This window comes from Struthio camelus, chromosome 3, assembly GCF_040807025.1.
Source record: "Struthio camelus isolate bStrCam1 chromosome 3, bStrCam1.hap1, whole genome shotgun sequence".
NCBI classification, from domain to species: Eukaryota; Metazoa; Chordata; class Aves; order Struthioniformes; family Struthionidae; genus Struthio; species Struthio camelus.
The window spans coordinates 112,923,111-112,941,548 of record NC_090944.1 but is presented as its reverse complement, the minus strand read 5'-3'; the positions used below and the strand labels follow the sequence as shown (position 1 = coordinate 112,941,548).

Here is an 18,438-nt window from a genome sequence, read left to right as displayed (position 1 = left end):
AGTCTGTCCCCTGCTGTCTTAGATCTCCCCGAATAGTTAAGATAAATAAAGACATTCTGCATATAGGACACGAGAGCCACGATGATCATTATCCATTTGCTTCGTCTTTGTGTGCACTTGGTACTATTACCATTGTAGCACCAAGCCTGCTACACGCAAGCACATAAATTCAACATCACACTTCTCCCTGTTCTTAATATATTTATTTTTCCTCTGGAAAGCGATTTACTTTAAAATGGCTTTTTGAATAAAAAGAGTAGCAATCAACTTTTCAAAATGTCAGCTTCCATTTGATATGTTTCCCTCCTTCCAGCTCCTCAAACTATTAGAGAAAACCCCCCTGTCTCCATTTCACACGTGCTACTGCTGCAGTCACAGTTTGAATCCCAGAAGAGAAGCCTGAAGACATTCTTGTTTATTGTGGAGATGCAGCATACTCTAACTCCTTATTACAGAGCTTGGCTTTGCATATGGGACATTCAGATAAAATCTAAGAGTATTAGCTTCAGTTCAAAAACCTATTCAACCTCATATGGGCATTTCTTATCTGCAGGGCTGAGAGGACATACCCATGCAACAATACAATACAGCAAACTCGAGATCAGATCACCTGGTCAGCAAATCTGCAAAAAGGCAACTCACTATCCCTGCCATACATGCTCTGCATCCGTGAACACACCAAACAGTCTTTGGGGGGCTCTGACTCTGGTTCTGCACACAGAAATGAATTAAACTACATTCCCAATGATTTCAAAAGGCTTTAGATCAGATGTTTATTTCTCGCATTTCATCCTACAAAATGCAGAAGGCCGTAATTGCATTTAAGATGAAGTTATCAATGTCTCAGGGTCAGTAGGGAAAGAATCGCAGCATACAGCTATACTTGGTTAAAAATCCAGTAGGGAGGAGAAACAGGTCTGAATTTAGCATGGCTGACATAAGCTGTGATGTCATTTCCACACAAAGGCTAGTGGAGGAAAAAAAAAAATCTTTTTTTCAGATCCAAGATACAGAGATATGTAAACTGTTTGGCCTCCATTTCAAATAAATGGTGTGAGATAACCCAAAACTTAATAACTCTCTTTCCGCCTTCATTCCTGCTCTTCAGAGGACTCGAACACTACTACAGATCAGATCATTTTGAGAACACTGAGCCAAACCACTTGTGCAGGCATGTAACTTCAGTGGAGTCCCACCCCACAGTGCCAGCAGAGTCTGGTTCTCACTCTTCAATTAGATGTTTGTTTTTCTTCTTTTGCGAGGAAGTAATTTTAAACAAACTATCCAAAAAATCTTGCTGCAACAACTCTAAAGGAATTTTGGTACAATTACGTCTGAAATTAACAGTTCTCTAAGGATAGATAAAAAGAGCCAACTGAAACAGGTCAAGATCAGAGAGGAAAGGGTATCTAAGAACTAAAAAATGCCCAGCTAAATTTAAAAGGAAAAAAAAAAAACTTCAGCCAAATAGAAAAAAAGCCACTGAAAGAAAAAAAGAGCACAAAAAATACAGTTATTGTATTTGGGTAACTGAAAAGGTTGCATAAGAGTCTTTGCAAACTGTTTAACATAAAAAAAAAAAATTTTCCCCCCAAAAGTAACTCCTTAAATATGAACTTTGCCTTAAGTGCTATGCATACCTACTATGCTAGTAAATAATTTTAGCACTTGAGAACTTTTATGAGAAAATTCAATCTGGAGGGCAATTTTCCTTAAGCTTTTACTTGGCAAATGAAAATAGTGTTGTTAATAGATATATATCCTTTCCTGTAATTGTTATTCTGCTATCATAATGTAAATTGGTGTTTTACACTAATGTAGCTTGAAACCTACTTAATGAGAAAAAACACAAAAAAATCAGATCAACCTGCACAGGACAGGGCAGAACATTGCTTAGTACTAGTAACATGTAAGCACAGGTTTATTAAAAAAAAAAAAAAAGTTGTTGCATAATTTATTTGCTTTCCTACTAGTTTCACAGATTAAGAAAGATAGTAGCACCATGAGATAACTAAGATTTCTTTTGCCTTTAGCTCAGTAATTTACATGTCTTCAGGTTTTGTGTTTGTTGTTGTTGTTTAATGTGCAAATACCGTGGAAATAACGTTTACCTGAATTCCCAGTCTATAAAGCCAGCTAACTGCTGTTTGATACAGCCACATGTTCACCAAGCATCATCAAGAAAGATTTACAGTAAGTGGTGACTAATCTTTACAGCGTATACTGCATGTGCATCAGTGAGTCAGCTTGAAAGTTTGTTCATTCACTTGAACACCACTTCTTCCATTCTCTTCTGTCTGATCTGTAGATAGATAGAAATCCGGCTTCACTTAATTCAAGAAGAGGTTCTTATTGCCTTAATAGGTAATAGGTGCAGGTACAAGAACTTACTGTTATTGTACAGCACTGACCTAAAACAACATTGCCTTGCCTACACAGCAGCGTAAAAATTAGAAAAAACAAACAAACACCCTACGCTTTCTTTCAGTAAGAACCTTTTGTGTCTCCAAGGAAGGAGCCCTGCAAAAAGAGTCTTTCCAGTGGACATAAACTGAGCCTGCTCTTGAAAGAACTTCCCAGTTCCAACACTTGGCTAATAGTCGGGCAATCAAACTGCACAAAGAGTGCAAGAAATGACAAGTTTAAGTGATCTGGTTTACCGGTAATGAAAACAATAGCAGAACAACACTGGCACATACTACAGATAGCTAGAATGTACACATTTGACTTTACATTTGAGGAAACCTTAAAATAAGACGCCTTGCTCTTTTGTTCTCTTTTTTTCATTTCTTGCAATTTACATAATTAGCAGTATGGATTTTCCAGAAATAATCTGAAAGCAAAAGTTCTACCTGAAAAAAACTGTTTATGTTTCAAATTTATGGGCTTAAATATAAGGATTTTCTCTAGGTAACTGAAGCGCAGCGTCCACTTTGTGATTAGAATTCTTTGACTAGAAGAATACAATAATTACAGAATACAATAATTACAGAACACAATAACCACAGCTAAGAGCTACATCAGTACCAAGACTCAGTCTTGTACCTCCTTCCAAATAGTCACACAAGTAGATCAACTGACTACAGTATGAATAGACATTGCTACAGATGAGTTAAAATTGAAAAATTTGGCCCAATACATAGCGCACCTAAATCCAACAGAAGCCTTTCAGCAATCAGCTTAACGTAATAATCTATGCACCGTTTCTACCAAGTCTGCGTTGCAATCATATCAGTTTTGGACTATTGCCTACTGGCTGAGAGCTAGTCTTTAAAACCAGATGAGCCCGTGCTATTTTAATGAACCCCCACTTTAACTAACGATCACGTAGTTAGCCTAGGGATGCTAAGAGATCTTAAGCCAGAAAGTATTGTTCCTTTCATTAGCTATTCTAATTCTGTGGTATTAATCTATAATTTATATACGTGCACTCAATATTCAGATCAAAATTACTTCTGAAATTTGAAAATTGTTGAAAGGAAAGTCTGCTAGGGCTTTTTTTTTTTATCACCCCTGCTCATATTGAGCCGTACCTCACTACACAGGTAGCCACATTTGGCTTAACATAGGTACTTTTCATTAACAAAACAGGATTTATCACCATGTCTCTTTTCTGTGCACCTCCATTTTCAGGTGTATTATTTCTTTAAATCTAAAGCTGTTTTTAACTTCAAAGGCTAATTTTTACTACAAGCAAAATGAAGGGTAATATTCATCCTCTGCAATGCATTTTTTAGTTTTCAAGCGTATAAATGGAGAAGCCTATTTTCCATTTTACCTGCAAGGCATATTCTCTTATTCATGCTTTTTCATTATAATAGCGGCAACTTTAGAAAAGTATTAGAGTTCATTATCATCTAGCTCTTTCTAAATTTCATAGTCCTGAAAAAACACTTTTCTTCTTTCAGGTATATTCTGCTTCTCATTTATCAAACATACACACAGGCAGCAGCAATACGTTTTCATCATGATCCATGCAGCTCAGACAGTCGTTTACTGAACTCTGACAGCATAAAACAAGTTTATCTGATGAAAAAATATAGAGAACTACTGTCCATCCCCACCACTCACAAGTCTCCTCCAGTGTCGGAAACACACAGCATCAATGAAAAAAAGTGGGAGAAGCTACCTGCCTGTGTTTCTGTAAATATTTTAGCTTAGAAGTACTACTGCCACCTTAAATGGAGATATGTCCATATCATACTCATAAGTATGGGTTTAATATAGTTATGAATACGAGTCTCACTTTTCCAGGCATACATGGTCTGCTCATTTAGAAACCTGCCTCCCCTCCATTCCCCTCTGTACCTGATGCTTGCCATGGAGGCTTACTGAAACACATGTGGATGCTTTGCAGGGCGCTCCTCCTATACATGAAGCCTGAAAGGAAATTAGGGCTTCATTGCTTGTGCTCAGAGACACCCTCTAACAAAGCAGAAATGTGGTTCCTACAGTCTGTCCTATCTTGGAGCGAGCAGGATGGTGGAAGTCCTTCTGGACAGTGGCAAGGGTGTCATTTCTGACACCTGAATGTATACAAAAGATAGTGCCTCCTGCCCTGCTTGACGTGCTACTGCTCGCATCAGTTGTTGTTGCCAAAGAAAGTAAAAACTTCAAACCATTTCACCTAGTCCTTTTATATAAAAGTATCCTGGTTCAGCATCTCACCACTAAAGCATGTCAATCTCTTGAGATGGTTTTCTGCCCTATTTTTGCCAGGAACTCATTAGAATATCTGCAAGTACTTGTGTATTATCATTCCTGTGATGCTGAATTCACGTTTTTACACTGATCAATAAAAACTAAATCAACGCACGACACACCCCGGCCCACACATGAAGAAAATTCATTTAACATGGAGATCAAAGTTGTCTACCTTCTACTGCTGCAAAATCACAACCAGCCTGACGGTTTTCAGCAGTTATCTTTGAAGAATGATTGGAAATGAACAAAAATAATTCTGGAAGCACATACTGAAATTGCAGATAGAAAACAGAGATAGGAGGACACATGCAAATAACCACGTGGGAGACCTTTGCTTAATCTGAACTGCATGCCATGCTGAAGAGACATATGATGCATCAACGCTTCTGCAAAGCTGCACCATTCAATGCAGGTTAACATTAACCATTTCTTTCGTTCTGTCAGAATACATAAGTGTTCCTTTGCGACACAGAATATAAGCTTTTGAAAAGTAACAAAAAATAAATAGAAGAGAAACCTCAAAAGAGCAAGCACGTTAGCCATTGAACTACTTTCCCCCTCCTCCCCTGATATATTAGGGGTACAAGCAGCAACAAAACAGCTGTGCTAAATGCTAAGCTATACATAATGTAAACTTGTGGTTCAGGTGATTATAGCCTCCCGTGCTCAGCAGATACAGCTCTGGTAAAGGCCACAGAACTTGTATTTAATTTGAAGTTTCACTGCAGTCAAGGAGCCATCGCAAAGGTGATACTTTCAGCCTTCAGAGAGCAAGCAATGCTCTATCACTGCTAAAAGTGACATGTGCATCCAACTCAAAGAGGTCCACTTCTCCGCAAGGTACGCCCAGCTCTGATACTCAGGGTGAGACAAAATGAAACAGAAGCCGGCCAAAAAGAAACAATTGGGAAGATATTTAAGGAACTCAAAGTCAACACCATAAGCATTTGAGGACTTCAGCAGCCTATATGTTAAGGGGAAAAAAAGCTCAGCTTAGCTATGTAGGGTCTTTTAAGTACTAATTCTTGTAGCACATAGTAGATGTGAATTACTTCAAGACTGGTCAGCATGGTTTTTTTAAATTAATAAATCACTATTGCTGCTACCAAAGCAAATCCTATCTTCCTAAAAAGAATAAATAACTAGGAAATTTATATATGAAATAACTATGATACTATTTACTTTTTTTTTTCCCTGGTTCAGACAGGATCTTCCACCAGCATATCTTCTCTATTACCAGAAAGTGAGACAGCAGGGTAGTAGAGATGTAGCATTGATGGTACAAGTCCAGTTTACAAAACTGTTAGCAGCAGTCCTACTGGAACAACTACGAGCTACGGATTCTTGCCAAAACATTCCCTTTTACCTATTCCTTCTTCATGCATTGCTACATTGTCCAAAGAGAGTAAACAATTATTTAGCCTGTGACCAAACTGAATATAACAGCAACCTATTTCATGCTTCCAACTTTCACAAATTAATACAGTATTTCCTAACCTGCAGGATTTTAAAATTGTATTCAAAGTTAAAGTACATGGGCTCACTTATTAAGAGAACATATTTTAGCATATGAACAGTATACTTCATGATACACTTCCTGCTCACCAATAAGTTGTATTCAATTCTGCATGCAGAGCAGAGGGCTATTTCAACCTAGGAAAAGCTCTATCAATAACAGCATTCATTTCACTAGGACCCAGCTAAGAGCATAATGCATAAGACTCTCATAATCTTGCAAGAGTGCCTATACGCATTTCTGCCATAGGACTGTAGCGTTTACCACACTGATCTGTCCAAAAGTACGTGCAAGGTTTGTAGTGGGTGTTCTGCTAGGAAAAAGAAAGAAGTCAATATTGAGGTCAACTGTAAGATTTACAAAAAGTTTTGTTCATGTAGTTGTAATTGGCATCACCCTCCAAGTGTAAATAGAGTCCCTTCCGGGAAAAGGCATTTCTAGTTTTGATATGACACGTAAAACATGACAATATGTCTGAGAAAAGCACATTTCTGCTAGTACAACTGGAGCTCTTACCCATACAGAACTGTTGCAAAACACCACACCCCCCCTAACATGAACTGTTTTACCAAAAGAATTTCTGGTTTAAAGGGGAGAATGTATTTAAGGCCACAACTAAATACATCAACACAATTTTTTTTTCCTTTTAAATACAAAAACTAGAACACATACTTCCCTCCTTTCTTCCCCCCACACCCCTAAACACACACACAAACTAAAAATATATAAATAAAGGAAATGAAACTTCCCCATCAATGAAAATAGTGTATGGGGAGGGGGGAGTGGAGAATGAAGACAAAAATGGGCCCGTATAGCATCTATTATGGCCAACTAAGAGTCAAGCAACCTTTTTTTTTTTTTTAAAGGGTAGAGAATTCTAGCCATTATCAGATTCTAAATTTAATAGCCCCTTGCTTCACAGGGTTGGGTAAGATTTATTTTTCACAGCCCTATGCTGAAATTATTTAGGAATTTATTTCTATTTAAAGAGAAATTACCTGATATAAGTTGTGCACTGCAAAAATATCCAATCCTTTAAGTATCCTGGTAGGAGCCGTTCTAATCGGACAGTGTGAACAAAAATCTCTCACCATCAGGCGTCTTTTAAGACAGAGCTGCTGATTTAACACTTAACTTGTACCTGTTTTGCTGGGGAAATCTTTCCCCGGTCCCTGTTTTCGCAGTTTTAACGTACCTGAGACAAAGCTTTTCCTCATTAGTGAACACCGAGATGTTTGCCACAAAAAAACCCCAAATATCAAAAAAGAGTATCTACAGCAATTCTGCTTTGCTATAGAGGCAATGAAGTCTAAACATGAAGGATGAAAAAAAAAAAAAAAAGGCAAAACAAAACCTTGCAGCACAGCACTTCAAGGACATATCACAATGCAGTCTCTATCAAAAATCTTACAATGAGCAGTTGACGAGGGGAGGAAGGGGAAAGAGAGCAACCATTTTCTAGCTGCCCTAAAAAGATATCAGAACAATTTTGATAAGGCCTAGAACGGCTATTTTATAAATGTTTTATTGGTGGGGCAGGTAAACGCAGTATTTGTGTTCATGTGCCCTGAAAGCGATCTGCAGTGGCACCGCTGGCCTGAGCATGCAACGCTGAAAATTCTAACAAATTTTGAACTGTAAATTGGAGAAAGACAAACTAAAAAGATCAACTACTTTTTGAGTCTACCTCATATCAGCATCTTGGGTCTTTCCAGAGCAATTCATCCGTCAATTATGAAAACTTAGGTGGGCTGCTTGTGTGAGACATACTACGCTTTGTTATAGAGTAAGCTAAAACCACAAGACTCATTTCACTCAGAACCTCAGAATATACCTAACACTACAGAAATCATCCCAAACGCTACAACATCCTCACTGTAATATGTAGAATTTAATCTAAAAAATCCCTATTATAAAATAAGTAATATAGCACACGTTAAAAGCATGCACTAGATCCCCTAAATGATTATTCTCTCTCATGAAGAAAGTAACACAAACTCTAAATTTGCCTTCTAGTTTTTAAAGCAGCAGGTTGTAACCTAATCACGTTTTCCAGCTTTTCTTCACGCAAATCCATGTCTTTCTTCTTTCAACAGTTCTGTTCATAGAATACTCAGAAATAGAATTTTGGAAAAAGCAGGAAAATGTCACTGGACTTAAGTCGATTCTTTTGATCAATACTAGGTACACATTTTTAAAGGATAAAATATTATTCAGAATTGGGGGCCTGCTTTGTGCCAGGAGGACTCGAGCACTGAATAAAGGGCTAGTGTTGTTTCAAGCCCCCGTCCTCGAGCAAGGCTGGGTGAATCCGCACCCTCCGACCACCACGCGGGGCCTTGCTATGCGACGCCGCAAAGGGACAGCCAAGGCAGAAACAGAGAAAACAAACAGCCGTCAAAAATATTCTGTTCTTTTTGCATGTAGCAACCAATAGCCAACAAGAACAAGTACCAAAATGACTTGCTGACTGAGCGCGTTACCTAACTCATCCTCCTGACTGGGCTTGACCGTAGACTACCCAGAGCCTAGTGCGTAATGGCAGATGCAAAGAGAGGGCGCAAGGCTCTCAGCACCTCACGATCTAAGGGATCTCAGGATACCCTCCCAAATACTACAGGATAACACTGTGCATACACGCATGCCGTTTAAAAGCAAATTCAGTGGCTCTCTTAAATCTGCTTAGTTTCAAGCACAGGGAAAAAAAGAAAAAAGATAAAATTTTTGCCACTATTCTTTGAACGACGCTCAGACATACTCTTTGAAGGAAGAGCAGCCTTTCTTAAAATACATTTGAATGTGCTATTTTTGTCTTTATCTTAGAAGGCCTGATTTCCCCTCACAACCCTGCAATTGATTACAATAATAAGGTTCTCAGGGCCAGACAAGTAAAGAGGTTTTATAACTTCGTATGCAGCAAAATGTATGGAATTTGCTGCCTTAATTCTTTAGTTTCAAATCCAGCTCCTTCATCCTACAAATACTCAAATGCACACTAGTTCAACTCTTCTAAATAGTGCCATGGAAGTCAATGTGACCACTCATGCCAGTCGACTTACATAAATACTAGAGCCGATACAAGCAACGCCAGGGACAATTGATAGATGCATGTAGAGATGCTTCTATTTACACCTTACAGGTGGAGGAGAGCGAGAAGAATCAAATAGTATTTTAGAGACACAAAAAAATACAATTCTGATCCTAATTTTTCATTGGAAGGTATGCAGCCGCAAAAAAATGTAAAGGGGGGAGGAGAACATTGATTCCTTATCAACCATTATTTTGTAACTATAAACCACTTCTTGCTTTAGGAAAAAAAAAAAAAAAGGAATTCTAAGGAAGCTGAAATGAAACCACCTTATATTGCAAGTTATTATGACACATCATAGAGAGACAAAAAAATCACCTTCCAACACCAGAATTTTATGATGACATTACAGATCCCAGGGTCTGTCTTCTTTGGCTTATTACTGTCCCATTACAGAACTGGAAAAGGGACAAGAAAGCCTTCGCGAACGCTTTGCCAGGTAAGTTTTTAAATGACATATTCCCTGGTAGATTAGAACACACACAAAATTAAAAGAACACTTTAAAATATTCCCAGCAAAATATTATCTCATACAGCTTTATGAAATCTACAGTACCTTACAACAGTGCTTTTCTTACGCTTTTCTCATACTCCCAACCTAATGCTAAGTTACAATCTCAACTCACAATGGCAAATCGCTTAATCACTGGAAACATTAAAATGACTAGAAGAAATGAAAGTTAACAGAATTTAGAGTTTAAAGCCTAGGAATTCTTTCTTCCTACCTAGGCTGGATAAGTCCTACCCAAAAGTCAAACAAACCTGAAACAAGGACTCATTTTATGGTCTTAAATACATACCATAATACTCTCAGAGACATGTGATCAATAGTAACATAAAGGTTGAGAAAATTAAATGGATAGGAAATGAAGACTTTTTGAGTCTATCCAAATACAGTATGAGTCAGTATCAGATAAAGAGGTTAGTCATGTTGTGGTTTATTTTATGCTAACATTGGCCCATTTGAGAGTGATGTAAACACTGGAGGCAGGACCCCTTCCTCGCTCCCCTTGGCCCTATCCCTCCCCTGCAGAGCCAATGGCAGCACGTACACCGATACGACCACGCTTCAGCGGCGCCCTTCTCATTTCACCGAGGGCCTGATTCGGCACTCTGTACTCAGGCACCATTTTCACTGTACAGTGCATTTATTTGCTTTTGCCATTAAAGTCATAGTACTCTTATTTGAGGTTTTTTTGGCTTTTCACGATGCACTGGTTTGACTACCACACTGACAATGCTGTTCAGCTCCTTCCTGGGAGTCTCCCAACTTCAGAAACATAAGCTGCTAATCAATCATAGCGGAAAGGATCACAAAAGTACTTACTTGTGCCAAAACCTGTGAGAATGGTATATTTAAGCATTTAATTTTTCCAAAGTAGACATACAATTGGAACCTCCAGACCATCAGTTATAGCATGTGCTTTTTTTCATATGAAAAGGAAAAATTACTTATCTTAATTCTCATTACTTGTAAATAAGTTTGCCATGGCATGTTCTTGTTTGTTACAAAGCCACACAGCTTAACTTCCATGCCATATGCCCGTACTTGGAGCGCCGATGAAGTAGCACTGTTGATGTTTAATATATACCTTGGTTAAGCCTCAGGAAGAAGATTTACCATACCAGGGAGCACCGCGCCATGTCACTTGGGTAACAGTTGGACACACGTTAGGCATTTTTAGAAAGATGTGTCGTATTAAAGAAATGGCTCTGTTCCGATCCAATTCAACATCCAAAGAAGACCACAGAGTACATAACCAATCACTGCAAACAGCTGCGCACACCAAAACCACACACAGAAACGACTCATACACACATCAGTATCATAAGGACAGGTCATCTCATCACAACAGCGCATCCTCGACACGGCAAGTCGGCGGGCCAGCGCACGAGCTGGGATGCACACAGCCCGCGGGATGGCCCCAGCAGAGAAGCAAGGCCCAAGCTTGCTAGGTGCACCCTCCCCTCTTTCCATTAGATACATACAGGAAAATTATAGCTGTCAGAGACATACAACTTTAAGCAGGTAATCACTGCAGATAAAAACATTAATCAGGCAGTTAAGTGCTTTGCAACATTTTCGATAAGTAGTTTAGTTATGGGTCATCATATTTGCTAATGCTTTTGCTGCTATTATTTTAGTCTTAAGAACCCCTGAACACCATCAGTAACTACAGAAATTCTGATCACTGTTTATGGCCTGGGACAGCAAGTACAAGTCAGATTTTACTGGACTTACACATTAACATCGGTAAGTTTACATCTCGCATATTCAAGTCTGGGTAGTTGACTGGTAGACACGAAAACTGATCTGTGAAGTCAGCAGAAGGATGAGTAGGCACTATCCATTTATTAACTGGTTAACTGCCAATTAATTTTACTTGCAAATCCTCTCTCTGGTATTTAAACATCTGGCTAACAGTTTTTGTTCATCACTCCACATATTTTGAGGGAACAAAAAAAAAAAATTAAGCAGTCTGCACTCTGACAGTTATCAACTCCCCATACAGTTTTTTCCGGTGGGGGGGGGGGGGAGGGGGGATTCACATTGCTAAAAGGCCACATGCAACAGTGTCACCCGAAGGCGAGGAAGGGCGCTCCAGAAGCGACCCCGCTAGCAGCGATGCGATTTACACCGAAATCACTTCACGCGCGTTTCTGCTCGCGGCGCGGGACCCCGCCACGCGTGTCGGCCGCAGCGGCGGGGCGCGGGCGCCAGGCGGGGGCTGGGGGCGGCCCCGCGGGGTCCCGCCGCCGGACGGCACCGGCCCGGCCCGGCCCCCCGCGCGACTTTGGCAACTTCCCCCGCGGCGGCGGTGGCGCGGCCCCCTCCCCACGCGGGCTCCGCGCCGCCCGCGTCCCGCCGGGCAGGGAGCGGGGCGGCCGGGCCGGGCCGGGCCGGGCCGGGCCGGGGGGGGGGGCGGGCCGGCGGCGCCCCCGGCGCGGGCCGCGCAGGTCGGTGGGGCGGGCGGGCGCCCCCCGGCTGCCCCGCGCGGTGCCCCGCCGGGGAGCCCGGCAGCGGCAGCAAGAGGAGGAGGAGGAGGCAGGGCCTCGCCTACTCGGCGCTACAGACCGAAAGTGAACTGCAAACTTTTTTTTTTTTGGTTTTTTTTTTTTTTAAGCGAAGCCCCAGCTAATGCAAAAATGAAACTTGCTAAGCATTTGCCTACCTGGCGTTAAGTCTGCAACAAGTGCACGCAGCAGCCGGGAGCAGGGACCTGGCGGGGCTGGGCGCAATTATTATTTATTTTTTTTCTTTTCTGGCGTGGATGGAGCAATTGCAATATTAATTTATTACAGAGCTGCCTGTGCTCGGTCCTACTTTACTTACAGTACGGCGCTCATCCTGTAAACAAATATCGCTCCGCCAGGAAACATACTCCCCCCGCCCGGCCCCGGTGCGGCACCGGCCCGGCGGCGGCACATGGAGCGGGCGGGGGCGCCCCCCGCCGCCGCCGCCGCCGCCGCCGCCCGCGCCGGGGGAGGCTCCGGGCACCGGCACTTACCTCCGGCTCGGCCTCCCCCCGCCGCCGCGCTCCCGCGGGGGCTCGCCGCTTCGCCTCGTCCTCGCCCGTGATGCAAAAAAAAATCCCAGTGTCAGCAAATCGCTGTCAAATTATTTTCTTGCAAAAGAGAGAGAGAGGAGGGAGGAAGGGGGAGAAAAAAAAAAAAAAAAGAAAAGCAGAAGCAGAAAGGGGAGGAGGCTGCTGGCGGCGCCGGGATCCCTCCGCCGCGATGGGTCTGGCCCTGGGTAGCGAAGCAGGAAGTAAGGTGTCGGCGGCGGCGGCGCCGCGGCTGCGGCCGCCCGGCCCCGCGGCGGGGCGAGGGCGAGGGGCGCCCGCCGCCCCCGGGCCGCCGCCGCCACTGCCGCCGGCCCCCTCCCGCCACCCCCCCGCCACCCCCCCGCCGCGCCGCGCCGCGGTGTCCGCGGCAGCCCCTCCTCTGAGGGCTGCGGGCGCGGCGCAGGTGCCGGGGCCGCCGGCTGCGACCTGTCAGCGGCGCGGCCGGGGCCGCGGGCGGGCGCGGGGGTGCCGCGGGCGGCCCGCGCCGCCCCATGCCGCGGGGCCGCCGGGCCCGGGGTCGGCTCCCGCCCGGGCGGCGGCGGCGGCGCCGAGGAGGAGGAGGAGGAGGGGGGGGGCGGCGGCGCCGCCGCGTGCGGCGACCGTTGGAGCCGGGGGGAGGGGGCAGGGCCCGGCGGGAGCGGGGCGCCGCCACGGCGCGGCGGGGGCTGCGGCCGCCGCCGTCGCCCCCCGGGCGAGGCGCGGCGGCACAAGCGTGCTCTCGCCGGGGAGGGTTGGGGGGGGGGGTGTCTGCCCGGCGGCGGCGGCGGCGGGGAGGCTCCTGCCTTTTGGGTTAATTTGGAAGTTGATTCTCCGGCGCGGGGAGCCGTGCAGAAACTTGCTCCCGCGGCCACCGGTTTTCGCCACGGGTAGTCTGAAATTATCCTCCTCTTTTTTTTTTTTTTTTTTTCCCCCTAATTCTGCAGAAATTTTCTGGCTGTGTTCTTTATCAGTCCTGCCTCCGCCGAGCTGAGAATTTGCATGAGATTGCACCAGAACGCTCGCTTGCAGGGAAGGGTTTTGCATCTTGGGGACACATACGCGGTGCCTACAGCTTACGCCGTGCTCTCTTTAAGCTCGTGGACAATGACAGACAAGTTGCTGTAAGAAACCATAGCTGCAAAGGGAGAAACTGAAACAGGGATGATTGTAGGGCCTACTTCTGTCTTCAGAGGGGGGGAACAACGCAGACGAACCTCGCAGGGGTTACAACTTGGACAGAAGCAGGTCTTTAGTGTTAGCATTTCTGATTCGGTCTTACATGATAAAGGTTACCGTCGGCCTCATTTTCTTTTTATGGTCGTGCTGGTTTCCTGGTTGCATGACACTTCCATTGGGCCACTGTTTTTAGTAATTTAACCTTTTATGAGATTGTTTTGATTTACCGTATGGATTAGAGTGAGAGCGAGGAAGTGTGCTGTCACACAGTTGGCCTTTTAACGCCTCTTGTATTATATGCAAAGGTCGCCACTGTTTAAAATGTTGAGGAAGGTTTTTCTTCCCTTTTCTTCCCTCCCCCCCCCAGCAACTAGTTATTTTCTAATTTTATTTTTACTTAAGCGAAAAATACCATTCAGATATTGTAATTTCTCTATGCTGAACTATGCAGAATCTATGCTGTTTTGGATTCAATGGTAGACTTGTTTGCTTGCTGGAGTCCTAAGTCATGTAAACTATGGTGAAAATAGAATTAAAACCACAACTCAGCTTGCGCCTTGCCTCTGTTCTCTGTGTCTAGTCTGAAACCCAGAGCAGCCTGTATTACTTGTGATTTTCAAAATGACCTTTGAGAATAAGCAATATAAATTAACATAGTCTTTATAGGTTTGCCTCAGCATCTTGACGTGTTCAGCTAATCGATAGAGATAGTTCTGTGTTGGCCAGGCTGCTGCTGGTGTTTGATTTACCTAAAATATGCGGGTTTATGTTACAGTGTTCAGAATAGAAGCGAATGTGTCATATGGTCTAAAGTTGAACAAAGAGCCATTATCAAGCAGCTTTCTGACAAACTACAAACTCTACCTGTGTTATTCTGCCATAACACGTTTAGGTATACAAATCTCTTCTATATTACGTAAAGTAGTTTATTAGCATTGGACAATATTTCAAGAAAAATGTGGGGGCTGACTATAGCTCTACTACATTCTGCATACTTATCCTGTAATTTATGGATCAGTCTTCATCAAAAACAAAAAGCTTTAATTTACCTTCTCAATTGTCCTGATCCTTCTTGTAAGCTTCAAGAATTTGAGTATCAGGCTTCCCAGTTTTGAATAACAAATCATTTTATTGTTTACCATATTAAACCTCAGAATAATTCCATACCTTGGTCATGATTTTGTTTAACAAAATTTTGGTAGTGATAACTGACAAGAATGTGCATGCTGGGCACCCCGAAGCCGGAGGTGAAGTCCTGAGTTGGCCAAACCACCTTCTACGAGGCGGCTGCTGTCAGAAGAGGGGAGGATCGCGCTCCCGCTTCCCTGTGCACTGCCTGCCCTCCCGCTGGCCCTCCTCTCGGCCGCTGGTGAGCTGCTGGTTCAGCTCACTGAGCTGGGGGGCTATCGCTCTCCCTCCGGGTTGATTTTGTGCTGTTTCAGTGAGCTCAGTTGGCTCCCCAGGAGATGGGCTGAGCGTCAGGGTCAGCACGAGGGGAGCTGTGGGGACCGCGTGGCCGGGAGTGGGATGGGAAAGGACTGGGGAGCAGCCTCTTGCGGCACTAGCAAGCTGTCAGGTTGGCTCAGCTGTTTCCTGAAACCTCCCACCACTTACAAATAACAGTAAAGCAGCAAACGTCTTATGGTAACTGCCATCGCTCTGTCAGATTTTTGTTAGAGATTACTGAATTTTAATTTTTTTCTGAGCAGGGTTGTTTTAGAAATGAAAGAATTAGAGAAGTCTAGAAATGACAGTTCTCTGATCAACCTTCTGGTTAACTCCTTTCTGATATAGGATTGTTGTGTCATTATGTTCCCAAATGCCTTGCCTAGCCTAATTTTTCTTAGAAGGATTTCCCTTGAATCTATGAGATTTCCAAGAAAGATGACACTAAAGAAAACTTAATATGACTGTGGTAGAAGGCAACAACGTAACTTTGTTCAGCATCTGCAGTGGTTAAAATAAACCCCTTAAGACTCCTTAATGAAACACATTTATGCAAGTGTCTTACTGGTCAAAATCGCAGCATCCAAAATATGGATATCTGTCCAGTTTCTCAGTTTTAGATGCCTATTTCCTGACAGAATTTTGAATTGTGGTCACATGTTAAACTTAAAAAAAAAAAAAAAAAAAAAAAAAGGAGGGGGGCAAAAAAGAAAAAGATCAGATCTTCATTATCAAATTGATTGGACAGGTTTAGCTGTGTACATGCCTTTTGGTCCATATAGTGTACTGATACAGGATTTAAGATTAAAAGAAGTTTCAGTCATGGGGGTCTGACATCCTACATAACGTGGGCCATAATATCTTTAATAAAGACAGGAGCTTGCTTAAAGTTTGTTTCCCAGAAGAAAGGCAGTGAATGTGTAAATTTTGAGAAATGGCAAATATGCCCCCTTCCAGTGATTGTTTTAATCTAATTATTGATGACCTCATGGTTCAATGTTCGGACTTGATTTTTCATTTTAATTTGTCAGTTTTCTTGCACGACTCTGCTCATTCTTTCTCGCCTAGACGGGTTTAGTATCAATCTCAATCCTTTGGATTTAGTCAGTTATTTACCTTTGGCTCTTTCCCTTGATAAGCTAAATAAGAAACACTGGTGCCTTACAGGAGTGATACTAACAGGCTAACTAACTAACAGGCTACTAGCTGTTTGATAGTTTAAACAGTTAAATATGCGTTTTCTGTAGTTGTGTTCACTGTGTATCATAATAGAAGCATCCACAGCATCCCATATTCCTGAATACCAGAAAAATAAATGAGAGTTGGCAGTGGTTTTGCTTGGAGATCTGCGAGTGTATCGTTCCAATTACCCCTGTGCTCAAGAATTTCTATTTCTCTGCTTTCTGTGAAGGTGATGCGTGCAACCCTTCCCTTGTGTTTGTGTTCCTTACTTCACGTATGTTAAAATACAGGGTTTCTCACTCTTACCTCCTCTCCTCAGTAAACTAAGGACATTGAGAGCTTCTAGGACAAGACAGCTTTGACTCTTTGGTGTCAGTTCTGAGCGCATCCATTGCAAGTTAGGAAAATGGTCAAGTCTGAAATGGAATCGAGTAACTTCTAACAGAAACCCATGAGGACCCTAAGCGCTGACAATTACAGCGGAGACCCTTTTCCCTGCCTCCACAGCCTCAGTAAGAAGCAGGTCTGTGAAGGACAAGCATTGTCTCGGTGTTGCTGGTCTGAGTTGCATGTTGCCCAGGAAAGTTGATGCGTGGGGAAATCACGGGATTTCACCAGCTACCTAATCTGCGTTCAAACCGTGCTGCTGCTATTTGAAAACTAATAGTGGAAGTAAGACTGGGTTTTTTTAGGTTTTCAGCCAGCTGTTTGCTGATCGCACAGCATAAGGAATGGCGCAGAACATGCACCGAGGAGAAAGGAGTATGAACCCATGCTGCAGTCATTTAAACTGAAAGCCTTGCCCTGTGGCTGCCTCTCCATGACGGTTGAAACCAAATTACGGGGGGACAGCTATGTTCCCACTGTCCCCTCCACAAGTTACTGCCTCCAGCTGCAGGTTTTTGCCTCCTGTTTGCACCAACGCTGACACTCAGCCTTTTGCCTCGCTGAGCCAGATCAACGCACGTAGCTGGCAGAAGGCCTTTTTAATTTTTCCCCTGAATTACTTCACCGAATTGGTTGGATGAGTAGTGGAGAAGGAGGCAGGGTTGTGTGCGCAAAAGTGGGATTTGCAGCAGCACCAATTTAAATTGCCTTTAATTGTTGTGAAACCACAGCTGCTGTCTCATCTAGCAGATAAGATGCTCTTTAACAAGGTCAGTCCAGGAAGTGAACTATCACCTCAGAAAAAGAGAAGAAAAGTGAATCCTCAGCATCTCCGAATGCAGCCCACTTTGTTTACGCTTTGGTCAGTTCTGTGAGTTGAAAAGCTGTAGTTTTGTCTTCACTTGAACCTTGGGAATTTTTCTCAATGTAGCTTAGAGCCATTTGTATGCAAGTACATTACTTAACAGTTTTTCTGGTGGTGTCTGAAAGAGGTGCCAGAGCGCCCGGGGCTTTGAAGGAGCTGTGATTGAGTCAGGGAGCTGTGTGATGGGAGCACTGAGCAGCTCTCGCAGAACCTGGGCCCTAACCTGCTGGTGTCCTGATTCGGTCGTCTGCAAATGGACGTAATGCCGCTTTGCAAGGATACTGTGAAACAAAGCATGCAAAGCGCTTCAAAATGTTTTGGTAAAGAAGTTACAGATATGCAAATAAGAAATAGTGCCGAGTCAGAGATTTTTTTTCAATGACTTTATTACTCTGTTTTGCAAGTATGTGAGAGCTGTAGGGAGGAAAAGGAGCTAGAGACACTCAGAGTTTTAAAGGGGACGTTCTTGTTTTGTTTTCATCCCAGCTTTGTTTCGTTTGTGTCAGTTCCCTTTTCCCTCTTTTCTCCG

At 43.3% G+C, this 18,438-nt stretch overlaps 1 protein-coding gene and 1 long non-coding RNA gene across 13 annotated transcripts in view; one reads left to right on the top strand and one right to left on the bottom strand.

Annotated features, from left to right (window-relative positions):
* Positions 1–13,064, bottom strand: part of TRERF1 (transcriptional regulating factor 1) — a 104,598-nt gene extending 91,534 nt beyond the window's left edge. For 2 of the 12 annotated variants that reach the window (XM_068939718.1, XM_068939722.1), the window contains exon 1: positions 12,818–12,978. The gene's annotated coding sequence lies outside the window, so the exon portion shown is untranslated. Of the gene's footprint in view, positions 1–9,626; positions 9,649–11,550; positions 11,618–12,481; positions 12,736–12,817 lie in introns of those variants that run through there. The other 10 variants (XM_068939727.1, XM_068939723.1, XM_009668938.2 and 7 more) reach the window with 8 other exon arrangements.
* On the top strand, positions 12,995–14,582 carry LOC138066846 (uncharacterized). The gene is made up of 2 exons (XR_011140399.1): positions 12,995–13,077; positions 13,798–14,582. It is a non-coding gene; the product is annotated as an uncharacterized lncRNA (long non-coding RNA).
* Positions 14,583–18,438: the final 3,856 nt, after the last annotated feature.